The 15,052-nt window shown below is 35.4% G+C and overlaps 1 protein-coding gene across 2 annotated transcripts in view; it reads right to left on the reverse strand.

Annotated features, from left to right (window-relative positions):
- Positions 1–14,615, reverse strand: part of LOC141433251 (uncharacterized) — a 143,484-nt gene extending 128,869 nt beyond the window's left edge. For both annotated transcript variants that reach the window (XM_074095208.1, XM_074095207.1), the window contains exon 1: positions 14,339–14,615. The gene's annotated coding sequence lies outside the window, so the exon portion shown is untranslated. The remainder of the gene's footprint in view (positions 1–14,338) is intronic.
- Positions 14,616–15,052: the final 437 nt, after the last annotated feature.

Below are 15,052 nucleotides of genomic sequence, written 5' to 3' on the forward strand. Positions count from 1 at the left end.
CGAAAGTGCTTTCGATTTTTCAGCTTTTCTACCTGAAAGCTCCGGATAATGGTCGTGTGGCGCCGTCAATTACCTCATTGCCTTTTTCATTTTAGCTTTTTAATAAAGTTAATCTTTAAAAAAAATGTCCCGGATATGTAATAAGCCTACAGTAACCAAAGTGGATGAGCGACTATTGGGGTAAAAACCGGCCAAGTGTAAACCGGATTCGCGCACCGAAAATTCCGTAGATAGTAGGTATCTATGAATTTCCAGTGTTAACAATGTCTTGCTCCTAGGCAAAATGTATCCACTAGTGGGGTCATTGGATTAGTTACTGACATGTGACTGACATAAACTTACAGACTAAAACATGAAATTTTCATACTTTCTCAGTTTTGTGCAGCTATCAAATTTCTTGTTTCTAATATGTAACTATAAGTAGGTACACTATAGTTCTTGGTTCCCCGGCAACTTAGTATGGAAACATCTTTTTAATGACTATCTTTTCATCGCGTTGATTTAAAAGTTTGATATTTTGTCACTACCCTAAAAGGTAGCAGACCAGAGAAAACGTAAGTACAGTGTCGTGGAAACATCACGTACCAGTCATCAGGGTGGGATCTTATCATAATGAATTTTGCTATATATGATTTCTTTGGCAGATGTATGGAATGTCAATATCACATCAGTCACACGAAAATGTCACCCTAGTAAGCGATTTATTTTCTTTGACTGTACATACGATAGCACTGTCGAAAGCATCAAAGTTGTCCCAGTCCTGAATTGCTCTCGACTTTGCAAACCACGTTTCTTTAAGAAATGTTACAAACTGAAAAACTTTGGTACTAGGGGTTACGAATCGTCGTGATGTTTTAACAATCCAATTGTATCTCACTGAGCATACGAGTAGTTCAGTGCCGTATTCGAAAAAAGTTAGTGTGCTTAGGATCAAAAGGCATATATTTTTTTCTAAATAGCCAGATACAATCTGTGGATATATTTCCGTTACAGTACATAGGTTGATTAGCTCCAAATTCAACGGCGCAAAGTCCTAACAGCCATGGCAACCTGTGACATTAACTCCGAATTTACATGGTTCAATACACCGTAACCACAATTTCGACCCCGCTGCCATGGCTAATATAGCTATTTTTATTTTACCAATAATCTGTTCGCGTGACCGAAGGAATATTCTCGAAGGTTCAGCTCACGCGACCCTTATCGCATGACGTTAAAGTCGTTGTTACCTTGGCAAGGATGGAGTGGTGTAAGAATTTATCGGAAAAGTTGTGTAACTATGAGTTATCGGATCGGAGTCGGTAGTCTGGAAATGTCGCACGACCAGTGTCGTCGGGCAAAAGTATATGGAATAAGTGTTTAATATTATTTTCTACTACATTAAATTAATTTAACTAGTTAGTTTGGGAGGAAGAGGTTGCCCTAGGCGCAGCTACATCGATCAGATAAGGGAGAAAGCCGGTGTCGTGTCGTATCAAGAGGTCAATAGGATGGCTCAGAGGAGGGAGGTGTGGAAGATACTCCACCGACAAGAGTTTAACTCTTAAGTTAAAGAAGAAGAAGCTAGTCTGACCTGTTTTTGCTTCGGTTGGAAGCGGCCTGCATCCACCGTGAACCCGCGGCTTTAACCAGCTCAGAACGTCATCTCCTCAGAAGGTTCCAACTGGTGGGACATTTACGACACAATTGTATATCCCTTCTGAGGATCTACGGGACGTCATCATCATCATCGGCATCAAGTATTGTATGGTATGAACTAATCTTTACTGGGACAGAACCAAAATCAACAAGATTCAGCGTCCAGGGCTTATTAAAGGTCGTCAAAGAGAGATGAAACGAATGAATTAGGATAACGAAAACAGATACAAAAATATCAAAGGTAGAATAAGTAGGGTCTTAGCATTCAACCAGACTGTGCGCAAAGAAGACAAGACACTTTACCATAAATAAATAATGTTGCAGTCATGTCAAATAGTCATACATGCCGCGGCAGAAAGTACTCCTGCGAGTACTGAAAATGATTATTCAAATATAAATATGAAGTGGTATCTGACATGATTGTGAAATTATTCTAATAATTCTCTCGCAAAATAAATTTAATTAAGAGTCCAGAATTAACACAACTCACAGATAAAGTAAATGCAATTAAAATCTTTATTTATAAATATAACACCTCTCCTACGAAAAGCCCTTTGACCCAACTCTTGAATCGTAAACATAAATACTAAATGGACTAATGATGTAATAATAGTTTAAAAAATTACGTCTTTATGACACCCTTATCCCAAATAAAGAAGCACAATCATTATACGAAGATCACTCAAAAAGCATCACAAAACCAACAAAGAAGCCATCCCTATAAAAAACTCAGGTGCACCCCAACACGGGATAACCATCAAAATACAGAAACACCTTTACGTCATAATTAGATTTGAAATCACAGCAACCTCAATAAAGGAAGAAAAAACCTTTCAACCAGCCAGGTAAGCGGGCTGGGCCGACACAAAGAAACGGGCACATTTCATACCACTTCATGCCCGGTTTTCATGCCGGTTTTCATGCCTGCTCATGCCCATTCATGCCTTGTCAAAACGAAGGAGAGTGGACATTATTCGGAATCGTGTGATCATTTTGCCATGTATGTAGTTTTATGTTCGGAGGTAGCATGTTTTTAGGGTTCCGTAGCCGAAATGGCAAAAACGGAACCCTTATACTCGTAGTTTCGCCATGTCTGTCTGTCGGTCCGCGGCTTTGCTCAGGGACTATAAATGCTAGAGAGCTGTAATTTTGCACGAATATATAATGTAAACTATACCGACAAAATGGAACAATAAAAAATTTAAAAAAATATATTTAGAGTACCTCCCATAGACGTAAAGTGGGGGTGTTTTTTTTTATCATCCAATCTTTTAGTTTGGGGTATCGTTGGATAGGTATTTTAAAACCATTAGGGGGTTGCTAAAACGATTTTTCGATTCAGTGATGTGTTTGCAAAATATTCAACTTTAAAGTGCAAATTTTCATTAAAATCGAGCGTCCCCCCCCTCTAAAATCTTAACCGATGGGTGGAAAAATTATACCTAAACTTGGAATATTCCGTACAAAATATAAAATCCTTAGAAAAATATTACTTGATTTTTTCGTAATGGCTACGGAACCCTATTTCGGGCGTGTCCGACACGTTCTTGGCCGGTTTATTATACCTAATTTTTTTTTTGTGTTTCGTTGTCAAAATGGCAAAAATGGAGCCCGATGGATTCACGATATGATGAATTTAAAAGGAAAACTATTGCTGTAAAGTAAGTAGGCTTTGCAATATTAACGAGTACTTAATAGTCGATCAAAGCTTAATTGTATTGATTCATTTGCCGCCCTGGTCCCTATTTATACGCAATTCGGCACCGCGTGTGGCCCGACACGTACTTGGTCAGTTTTTTATTTTAAGTTTCAATAAATATTTATTTTCTGGTTCCAAGAATTATGCTCCGGTATCGGATACACATGGTGACTCTATTCGTCCTAATTTCTTGAATTTTACAGTATATATTTAGAAAGCTTCAGGGATAGGTACACCATTCTTTTAGAAATAAACCTGTGACCATTATGTAAACTTACTCATGTTTGACAAATCATCATTTTATCTTATTAATTAAATTACTTCGAATTCAAATAGGTGCTTAAGTGTCTTTCTATTCATTTATATCATTTTATGCCACCCCGTGAAGTACAAAGCACGCTCTACTTAGAAACCGAAATAATAAATCTTTACTTTTGCGTCTTTTGTTATTTTTTTTTCATTGCCAGCGGATTGTTCGAGCAACATTCGTTATCCGACTGCGGAATGCCACAAAGGTTAATGTTTTGTTCTATTGTTAACTCGATGTTAAATTAAGCAGATGTTACTTGTTATTTTGTATTCCGGTCACATAGACACGGGATTGAAATAATAGGTATGAGTTGAGGTTGAACGACAAAATTTTAAATTCAAAATAACCGTCCTTATCAATATTGAGCTATTTAGGATGATTGGTGACGATTGCTTATCGTTTTGTGAGTCTTCAGTTTTAGTTGTTTTTTAAAAGGGGGTTGAGACGATCCAGAAATAAGCATTATCTCATAAATTTGAAATCGGGGCATAGAAATATCCAAACAGAGAGACCGATTCAATTTCAATTTATTTTAAAGAATTGTTGTAATTATTTTGTACACTAACCTTCTGCCAAACAGAACTATAAAAAAAATGGTAACATGAATGCATCCCAGTAGATTCATCGTCGGGTCACTTGTATTCACCGCATAAGGCACCGGCTCGGAAACAATTGCCGCTACATGACACGGTCAGTCGGTGATAGAGATGTTGCGATTGGCAGGAATGTACAATACAATAATATTATTTATTTACTAGCGACCCGCTCCGGTTACGAACGGGTGCAATTTTGAAAAAAAAGAAGCGAAAAAAAGAAAATTCGTAATCAAAGACGGTCACTTCACATTTTTACTACTCTCTTTTTTCCCAAAACTAAATCCGCGCGTAGCCGGGGCGCGTCTCTGGTTAATTATATAATATATTATGATCTAAGCGCACATATATAAATACATATAGAGAGGCAGATGGCGGGAAGCGACTTTATTTTATACCTACTTCATAATATGTAAAAATAATATTTCATAAGTAGGTGAAGCTTTTGTACCTCGAACAGTTTTTCCTTTTTTGATTTTTAGAAAAATAAATAAACATCAGATATTAAAATATCTAAAGATACATCATTAGGCTATGTTATTCGATAAAAAACTAAGCAATTCGTTGATTAGTTTTGAAACGGTAGGCTCACGAAAAAAAAGGGAAAAGTGTCCAAGGTACATCAGGGGACTTGGACGCGTGATTTTTGTCAAGAAAATATTTAATGTTTATATGTATTACTTATATATAAAATCATTGACTTATTTACTGGTCATTGGCACACAACAGTTTTCGCGCCAAGTTCGTACATATTATTTTATAGATCAAACAAAAAGTTACCTTAGTTTTTAGTTTCGACGCTGATTACTATGATGAAATCGTATTGATCAAATGACTAAATAACTTAATTTTAAGTTAAATACCTTTCAGCATTTAGATTTGATCGGAACCAAGTATGTATTTTTTTCTATTAAATTTCATTGGCCAAGGTACAACGTATTTTTAGTGTCTTAGGTACAACGTATCCAGTTTTTAGGTAAAAATGCGTCAAAAAACGCACATCGATTTAGGTTTAGGCTGAAACAGCTTAGCCCTACTGTTCCATAGCTAATGAACGTAACTTCAACATAGTTTATTGTATTTTATTACGAAAAGTTAAAACATTAAAAAAATAAGCTTAATTTAAAGTTCAAAAATTGTGCTTTTGTAAAAGGATTTTTATTTTCATGATACATGACACAGCTCATTCAGCGTCTGCGTTTCGTTACTAACTTTACTTCGATACTTCCCGCCGACGGTTCAAATGACATATACTCGTACGTAGCGTATGATATTAAAATAATGCGAGAACATTTAAATTTAGACGACTGTCCGAGGTACAACTATGGCCTAGGTACAACAGTTTTTCCTATAGGTATTTTTGTTAATTTAATAAATAGGGATCATGACATTACCAATCCACTGACCTACTTATATTGAGCTGTTAAAACATGATTCTCCCATATATTTCGTATTGCATTACTAATTTATTATGTAAATATTTTCAGGCAATATGCCTACAGTAAATATATATATATATATATATATATATATTTTTTTAGTTTAATAGAAATGAAATAATTTTGAACGACGAAAGCTCCACGTAGAAGGAACCGTAGCAACAAACCGTTATTTCACACAGGGCAATATTCAAAATTTCTTCCAAACCGTTGAAATAATAAATCGTTTTCGTGGACAGTAGCTTGTTGCCATGACAAGTTAATTGCAAGGAGCATATCTGCCCTTTTTAATTCATCTAAGCACGTGACAGTAGACAACGGTCCCCATCCATCACTCCATTGGGACGGCGCTGCTGCGTGAAAAATTTGAAAATAGAATGTTTTATGTTTAGGTTTTAAGTTGGCAACATTGTTTCGTGATGTGATTCTGTTCCGAATATTTTAAGCTATGCTGTTTTTTTAATGGCGGCTGAGCTTTGGAATTTTATCGATTTATTAATGATTGTCAGATTGCTTTTAACATTTTAAAACTCATGTTTTCATCCCAGCCTATATACGTCCCACTGCTGGGCACAGGCCTCCTCTCAGAATAAGAAACTCATGTTTTGTTCTCATTAAATTAAGCTATTAAGTAACTATGCAAAGTGAAATGTACTTGGAAAGAGTAAAATCACTGTAAAACTATTTTTCATATATAATTTACTTATTAGCTAAAAAATAACAACTTGCCTACAGCCTACTTTAAAAAATAACTTTGATTTATCTGCAACTTGTAATCAATTAAATTTTGTCCCTAAAAAGAATACTTTCAATAAGAACTTCAGTCTCATTCAGCCTTGAAAAGTAACTATTTATTTGCTGCTAACGATCGCATGTACAAATAATATTTGTCGAGCGATAGCAGCCAGTGTTGCCAGTAGAATAACTAATTACCCGCTATCTATGGTAGATACCGTAATGATGGTGGAGTCGGGAGTGACCTCAACATGCTTTTACGATTATTATTCATGTCTATACCTGCCACCACTTAACTTAAAAAAAAAACTAATGTTTTTAGTATATTAGATGCAATTTTTAATTCCGAGTTAAAAAGCCGGCCAAGAGCGTGTCGGACACGCCCAAAATAGGGGTCCGTAGCCATTATGAAAAAAATAAGTTCTAAGGATTCGTATATTATACGGAATCTTCCAAGTTTAGGTATATTTATACCTTAAGCTGCTATTTACTCTTAAACTACTAATAATTCTCAAGCAAACTTATCACTTATAGTTTTCCTTGAAAGTTTGATATACTTACTACCATTCTGAATTCAAATTTTTCCACCCACCGGTTTAGATTTTAGAGGGGGACGACGCTCGATTTTAATGAAAATTTGCACTTTAAAGTTGAATATTTTGCAAACAAATCACTGAATCGAAATATCGTTTTAGCAACCCCCTTGTGCCGAAGGCACAACTTTTTTTATGTGAATTTATGTTTTTATACTTTTTTTACCAATTTTGAATAATTTTGTATGTTCTATTTGTCAGTCTCATTAAAGATACCCTCGCAGACCCTTAAGGCCCAGTTGTAGCCCTTAAGGCACCAGACCGTAACACCCCTAATGATTTTAAAAGACCTATCCAACGATACAAGGTCCCACAGTATAAGGTTGGATGAGAAAAAAAAATTCACTCCAACAATTTTTTTTTAATTATTTTTATTGTAGGTACTATTTTGTCGGCACAGTTTACATACCTACATATTCTTGCAAAATTACAGCTTTCTGGCATTGATTTTCCCTGAGCAAAGCCGCGGACAGACAGACAGTCAGACATGGCGAAAATATAAGGGTTCTGTTTTTGCCATTTTGACTCCGGAACCCTAAAAAAAGCTCACAATGTCAATGGTAATGGTCACAGCGAATACCTAACTGTTTAAGATGAAAATGGACTTGTTTAGGGGTTGGTATACAAGGAAGCAGACGCGTCACGGGCGGGGCCCCGCACCTACCCGAAAGTACTGTTTTGTTTCTAGTCGCGAAATCTCTGTTTTGTTCAGTTTGTTCTCAAGTTGGTTGCTCGCTAAAATTGGCCTGTTATGTAGGACTGAGCATTGTACCTCGTATGTCAATTATAGTCTTTAATTTATTTTCGCTAGCAAGCGCGCGCGAGGTCCAATAATAGGTCATGGATGTTCTACGACACCCTAGGACGAACTAAGAGAGTCGGTAAGGACGTAGGCGGCACTGCGTGAAATTGAATAAAGCTCGTTCATAGAAAAGTAAGACTAAGTATAGCGTAAAATCATATTAAGGATCTTATGAATGAAAAAGCAATAAGATTTGGATGTCATTATACACGGTATAAATATCTTGATGGCATATTGTGTTTTTTTTCGTTTTTTCTTTTTTTTTTCAAGTTTTATTATTCTTGTATCTAACCTTCTTCTATCATCCATTGTATCACATTCTGTATAATTTTCTTAAGTTAAATTTCAAAACAAAAGTTGTTGTATAATTGGCTTTAGAAAACAAATTTAACCATGTGTGTCAGAAATAGACTAAGCAGCAGCCAAATGAAGCAGTATCTTACAAATTTAGAGGAAAGTAAAAAAAATAGTTTAGTGTTTCTTAATATTTGTGGAGGATGGAAGATGAGTCGTGTGATTTTTTCCCCCTTTTTCCTTTACTTATGTTGAAAATTTATTTAATTAAATTCGCGGCGTATTGGTAAATTACTGTAATGCTGTGTAATTTTATTGGAATAAATAAATAAATAAATAAATTTCACCGATTTTCATAATTTTTTGTCAACGAAAAACACCCATAGGTACTTAATCAAGTAAAAGTAATAATAAAAAATTAAGTTCACCTAGTAAAATTCTATAACCGAACTAGGTTAATACATTGGATTAGACTTATAATTCTGCACGCAATTCGGAAAGAAGTTAAAGCCCATTCGTGGGGCCAAATTGGTCGCCAGATCAATCACAGGGCGTGACGTACAGCTAAATAGACCCAGAAACATTTACGGGGTACACTAACAGGTATATATGTAACTATTTATACATCTGATACATATATCGTGGGAAAAAGGAACTGGCTGAAGCAAACTATGCCTAGAATTTAAGGTGAGTTTTTTTTACTTAGATGAATTATAGGTAATTTTAATAGGTACTGTGCTTCGTGGTAGTACTTACAGGTTTGTGTAGTATTTTTGTAGTTTGAGAAGCCCCCGTTACCTCGATGTGCGTTTACGACCGTGTGTTTTTTTTAAATCAAGATGATGTTGCCATGCCAGTCAAACGATTAAATTTAACGTAAAAAAGTATAAAAGTACTAGCTACTAGCACTTTTATAACGTTGCATACGTTCCATCCAATATGACCTGTAAACATCAAACCTCTATTGGATAGAGTGAAAGATACTACTGTCGCTTTGACACGCACGTAAATTGGAACTTGTGAATCAGGGTGCCTTCATCTTTTAGTTGTTTTTGGAGCGAAAATTACTTGAGTAGTGATTTTCTAAAGTGAGATAAGCAGATAAATGTAATAACAGAGCCACGAATGAATTTCAAAGCTGCTGTAAAATACTTTTACAATCCCTCTACCCTATATTCCGAACCATATACATATATTGCATCGGCCGCCTTAGAATCTGAGGTTGTTTGTCCTACAAGGTCCGACAAGAAGGCTTAGCCGCATTTTATGATGCTCCCGTCGCACACAACACCCTGTACAAATAGTGTAGTAAATGCGGAGTGCTTGGCTTTGTTCTTGCAAGCAACATCATGTACTGTTAAATATAAACCGCTTGACGCTTTGTGAAAAGTAGAGGTAAGATATATACTTGCTAAGGAGAAGTACCAAGGTGGAAATAAAATAAAATAAGTAAGAAGCCAGAAAAGATCATGAAAAAGAGAAACTAACGATAAAAACAACGAAAGATTAAAAAACATGAGATGGCAACAATTCCATCCACAACAGTCAGTTCATAAGTTTAAAGAGAAGCAGACTGAGACAGAAACTTGACAAATACTAAGGTAAACGTCCAAGTGCTCGACACGCTACTGCCCAATAGACGACACACAGCTGTCACCTCTATTGCTAACGACATAAGATTAAAGATGCCAACTATTGAAACAGTGACGAGCACTCGTACGTTTACCTTATTAGGTATGCCTTAAATATTCGCGCATCAAGGTAAAATATTCTATCAAAGCTGAATAACCTATATTACTTAACTTTAAAGTATTCACTCATGTGTATAAATAGGTATGATAAAATGTATGACAATGAGCATGCTCATGTTTATGACTGTCCGAAGATACAGTGCGCTTTTTTATTTCATCATCAGCAGAATTTAGTCGACAACATCTTCATTCTGTCGGCCGCCTTTATTCGAATTTCTTAAACTCTACACTTGTGATAAATGAATACCAATGCGAACAAAGTACGAGGGTCATTTGTTTAGTGAAACTCAATTTTTACTTATTAAATATAATAATATATTTGTAGACTGATTAAATATAATTTAGAAGTTATTACCTATACGAAAATTGTTAATGTTATAGGGTAAGGTGAAAAATATAGTAATTATGACATTCTAATGAAAGAAAATATATGTCGTTAACTTATGATTTTATTTCTATCTTAAGATGGAAATTCATATATCTCCAACTATGTACAATGGTTCAGATTACAATATAAAGTATTAAAGAACAGTCCGAAAATTTAATTTCTATTGATTTCGTTCTTATAAGCAACTTGCTCTAATCAAAGGCTAATTTTTCACGATCTGGAAGTCACATTAACAAAACCATAACTGTCACCGAAAAATACCTTGAGATACATAATCAATCATCATCTATGTAACTTCCAATGAGAACATCCTTAAAATGAGTTTCAAACTTTTTTTAACGATTTCTCAAAAGTGTAATACTTAGCATGCGTAGGTATAGGGGCTGTTTCACCATCCATTGATTAGTGTTAACTGGCGTTTAGGTGTGATGCCGTCTCTATTTGTTTTGTTCGAATAGACGGAGACGGCATCACATTTAACCGTCGGTTAACGCTAATCAATGGATGGTGAAACAGCCCCTAATGTTTTTTAGAAAAAAAAATATATGTGACTTAGGGACATGATTATTTTTGTATTAGATAGCTTATTTAACGCAGATTTAGGATTTATGCTCAATAACTCAATATTAAATGATATTGTAACGGATAACTCACGTCTTAAACCGAGTTTAGCTCGACATGCTTCGGGCTATTTCGTAGCCCTTCTTCTCAGGAGCACACTACGCGCTACCGCTTTGCTCGCGCGACTGCCCGGCGAAGCTAACACCGGCGCACAACACAACTACCCGGATTTTTTTTTGTGTGCGTGTTGCGCCAGCCGCCGAGTCACGTTCGCGTGCTCCTGAGAAGAAGGGCTACGAAATATCCCGAAACATGTCGAGCTAAACTCGGTTTAAGACGTGAGTTATCCGTTACAATATCATTTAATATGAGTGAGTCTCACGGTAGTTTGATGTTCAAAATAACTCAATACCTGCCATAAGGGATTGCCACATAGTCCAGCAAGTGAGTGCGCCATAATTCATCGTCCAACTGACCTAGACCTTCGGTGGTATCCCAACTCATAAAGACGTCCACAAAATTCATTGCTTTCAAGCCCGTTTCCACCAAAACTGGCACTGTGAATGTAATTCAGATTATAACTTCGTATAATACATTCCAAATCATTGTAACTATAATATCAATATCCAACCCTTCCATCCCGGCCTCTAAACCCATTGTTAACATACCTATTGTATATACGACCGCAATATATGGTTGTTTAGTTACGTTTGTTTGTGTTTGCTTAGCTGGGACCTTTTCTAAACGGACATCCTCGTCTGCTTTATTGTTATTGCTAGTAAACCTTTTTTAATATTCTTTATTATATTTAGAGGCGGTTTGCACATGACATGCAATTATATTGAATTTGTTTTTCTCGTTTATCGGTTTAAGTGTTTTTGGATAAAGTGCTTCACGTCAGCCAATTTAGGTAACGTATTTAATATTTTACTATTGACTCATAGGTCAGTTGAAAGTCATACAATATTGTACATATTGAAATGATTGACACTGCAAAGTGTTGTTGATCCATTTTGTAAGGGTATATATTTTTTACAAATTTTACTTAGTTAATAATATTTCTGTTTTGTTTATTATTGGCATCAGGATCGGACAGCAATAAAACGAAGGACATCATGAATTCCCTTTATCTTAAGGTATGATCATACCTCTACACATTTATTTTCCATTTTTTATTACATTCATGTTGATCCTCGTGTTCATTCTCAGAATCAGGGGATTCCCCACCAATATGTCACAGCCGAATGTCACAAATCAACTCATGTGACAAGTTTACACGCATCGTTTCCTCAGAAGCTTTACTTTTACTGTCTGCTGTCTTTACTTGACACGTGCGCCCATTAAATGGCGACCACTTTATTTATTCTGCTCCCACAACACTATTGGGAAGGAGGAAGACTTATTTTCGGGAAGCCTGGTTAAAAATAATTGTCAAACTATTAACTGTCAGTTGTCAGTCACAAGCCACGCGTGGGCCACTTTTGCGCTTGAACGCACACCTGTTTAGGGTGCGTTAGGTTTTTAAATGAATTTAGTGCTTTTGTTTGCTTTAGAAATATATTTTAACGAGGGGCGGAACGAATGAAAGGGTCATGTATTCTAAATACGATCAAAATAATTTATTTATAAAAAACTTACACAAAATAAATTAAGTTCAAAGACACTACTTAATACCTGATACAACGTTGTGGTTTTGTAATGTTAAAAATTAAATAAAGCAATTAAAGCAATATTAAGAAAGAACAATTACACAGACCTACCATTAAACGGCTTAGAGTTGTTATAAATCACATCGGAAGCAACAATATAACAAAAGGTGCCAAGCCAGCTGCTGTTAAGAAACACTAACAATAAAATGAAGACGACTATAATTTTGTAAAAGAAGAAATCTTCGCGCTCATTACACCAAATTGCGGTGAGATTTGAACGCATAAGGACGAAACATAATAACTGAAAGATACAAGTTGGGAAAGGATAAATTATAACAATTGACAACCGCTGTAATAAGCAAGTTGGAGAGAACGTATCAACGTACGAACATATGCGTTACACTATAAGGGGAAAGTTTAGATGCAGTTTGGTATAAGATCTTCAGAAGATATTCGTTCATTAAAATGAGAATCATTTTGTGTTCATCTACGTGCCTTATTTGGAACGTTGGTTGTACCTAATTGGACGTAGGTAATGTAATAGGTCAGTTTGAATGAGCTTTCTACTATTGCGGTATCTTCTTCATCATGTTGCATGCTGCTTGCATTGATCTCTTTGTATTATGCAAATTGTCAAATACAATTTATTATAACTTTATATTTAATTTTAAACTCTGTATTCTCTTTATTAAGTATATATGTATTTGTAAATATAGTCCATAACTAAGTATGAACTAATAAACAAATAAACGTCGAGTAGAAAGATCATTACTTCCAACAGACACTTTTATTCGAAGGAGATTCAAATAGTTTTAATTCCTTTTGAGCCAACGAACGATGTAGCGAGCTCGAAACCGGTCGAAATGTTGATAACTTCCGCGCAAGAAATAAGTCGTAGACGGGATAGTTTTGTTCTGCTCTTGTTCTATTTTGTTGAGTTCACATGAAGCCTTTATCCTTGGTGGAGCGGCGTATTGGTTTTTCTTACAAGATTGTTTTATTAAGCCTTTTATTCGACGAAGCTTTTGATGGAAACATATCAACCATTATCTCCGAGGGTAATGTTTTGTAAGAAATTATTCCGAAAAGTTGCAGTTTCTATCGTCATTTGTTATTGAAAAAATAGAAATTGTGTTATTTAGAAAAAATACCTACGTATGACCATGTCCAGTAAACTGGCTAAGAAAGTATCAACGATAATTGAGTGACAATGATAAAATGCTGTCAAATAAATTTAAAAGAAAATCAATCATAGCAATAAAAAGTTGTACAAAAAATTCACCTGATAATCAACTTCAAAACCAAAACAAAGAAAGAAATTGCCGATGATAAAACACTGCAAAATGCAAAGGCAGACAGGTTAATATCTGGAATAGAGCAGGAAATTAGAGCAAACAGACTCATCTGCACAAAGGAAATTGGCACCTAGTCCCTCGGTCTATTATGGAGTCTGACTTAATAAGGTTACTGCAGTACAACTGTCGAACTAGAACCGGATTTTAAGAGGGCAATTTGAATAATCATTTTTTGAATTAAAGCTTATAATCGCTTGGAAGATGTGGCTTAGAATATAATTTTATGTGAATTAGAAAAACACTTTAAGAAAAGCACTGTTCCAAAAAAAACTATAATGGTGCAAAGTAAGTTAAAACTTGAACAAAAAAAGGACCATAAATGTAGTAGAAAACTCTAATAGAAACGAATCAACCATGAAATTTGCAACACAAAACGCACTGCAGTGTCTAGTGCAGAGTTTTTTGTGTACGGGTTAAAAGAAACCTGCTTATTAGCATATTCCATAGCAATCCCACCCTTAAGCGTTGCGGCAAAACGGTGGCTCATAAAAACATTACACTATCTCGGCCCTAACGTTGACGACACATTACCGATTAAAGCACGATGTTACAGCCGATTTATCGCCGTACAAAATGTTGTTTCATGTCATTATTCACGATACTAGGACGCTGGGCGAAAAGCTCGCTCCCTTCCATAGTCGCGCGTTTTGTCGCACTCTGATCACATAATTGTGTGTTAATCACACTTTGGTGGCACTGTTCACTTTATTTTTTTGTTATTTCAAGTGTTTAAATGATTTTTGTATGTTATTTTGTTGTGTTCTTGTGCGACGCGGCGTGAAGTCGCGGTGGGGACGCGTGTTCGACTGTCGAGCCAGCCAACCCCGGACGAGGGAATCGGCCCGGCCGGCAGAGACAGTACCGCGATCCGTTCCACGCAATGTTGTATTGATTCCTGACCGTTATTTTTGTAACAATGTATCTATTTCATAAGGAATATATAAATAATTACTTAAAAACTAGGTTTTCAATAGTTTTTAGTGATTTATCGTTTCAAATATTTCTTCATTTTTCGTTGGAGGTTAAACATATATTTTTATATTAGTCAAGCTCGGTTGTTAGTGCAAATATAAGAGTGAATCGTATGAAATGTTAAATACCATAATTATTGCTATTTTTAGGTAAGTATTGATTTTTGTTAGTTTTTAATTTTGTTAAATTATCTATAAAATGTATATTTTATAACAAATGTTCATTTAAGTATTTTCATCAGTAAAGTTAACAGTTTTAAAATTGGCAGAATTA

The sequence above is a fragment of the Choristoneura fumiferana genome, chromosome 12, assembly GCF_025370935.1.
Source record: "Choristoneura fumiferana chromosome 12, NRCan_CFum_1, whole genome shotgun sequence".
Classification (NCBI taxonomy): Eukaryota; Metazoa; Arthropoda; class Insecta; order Lepidoptera; family Tortricidae; genus Choristoneura; species Choristoneura fumiferana.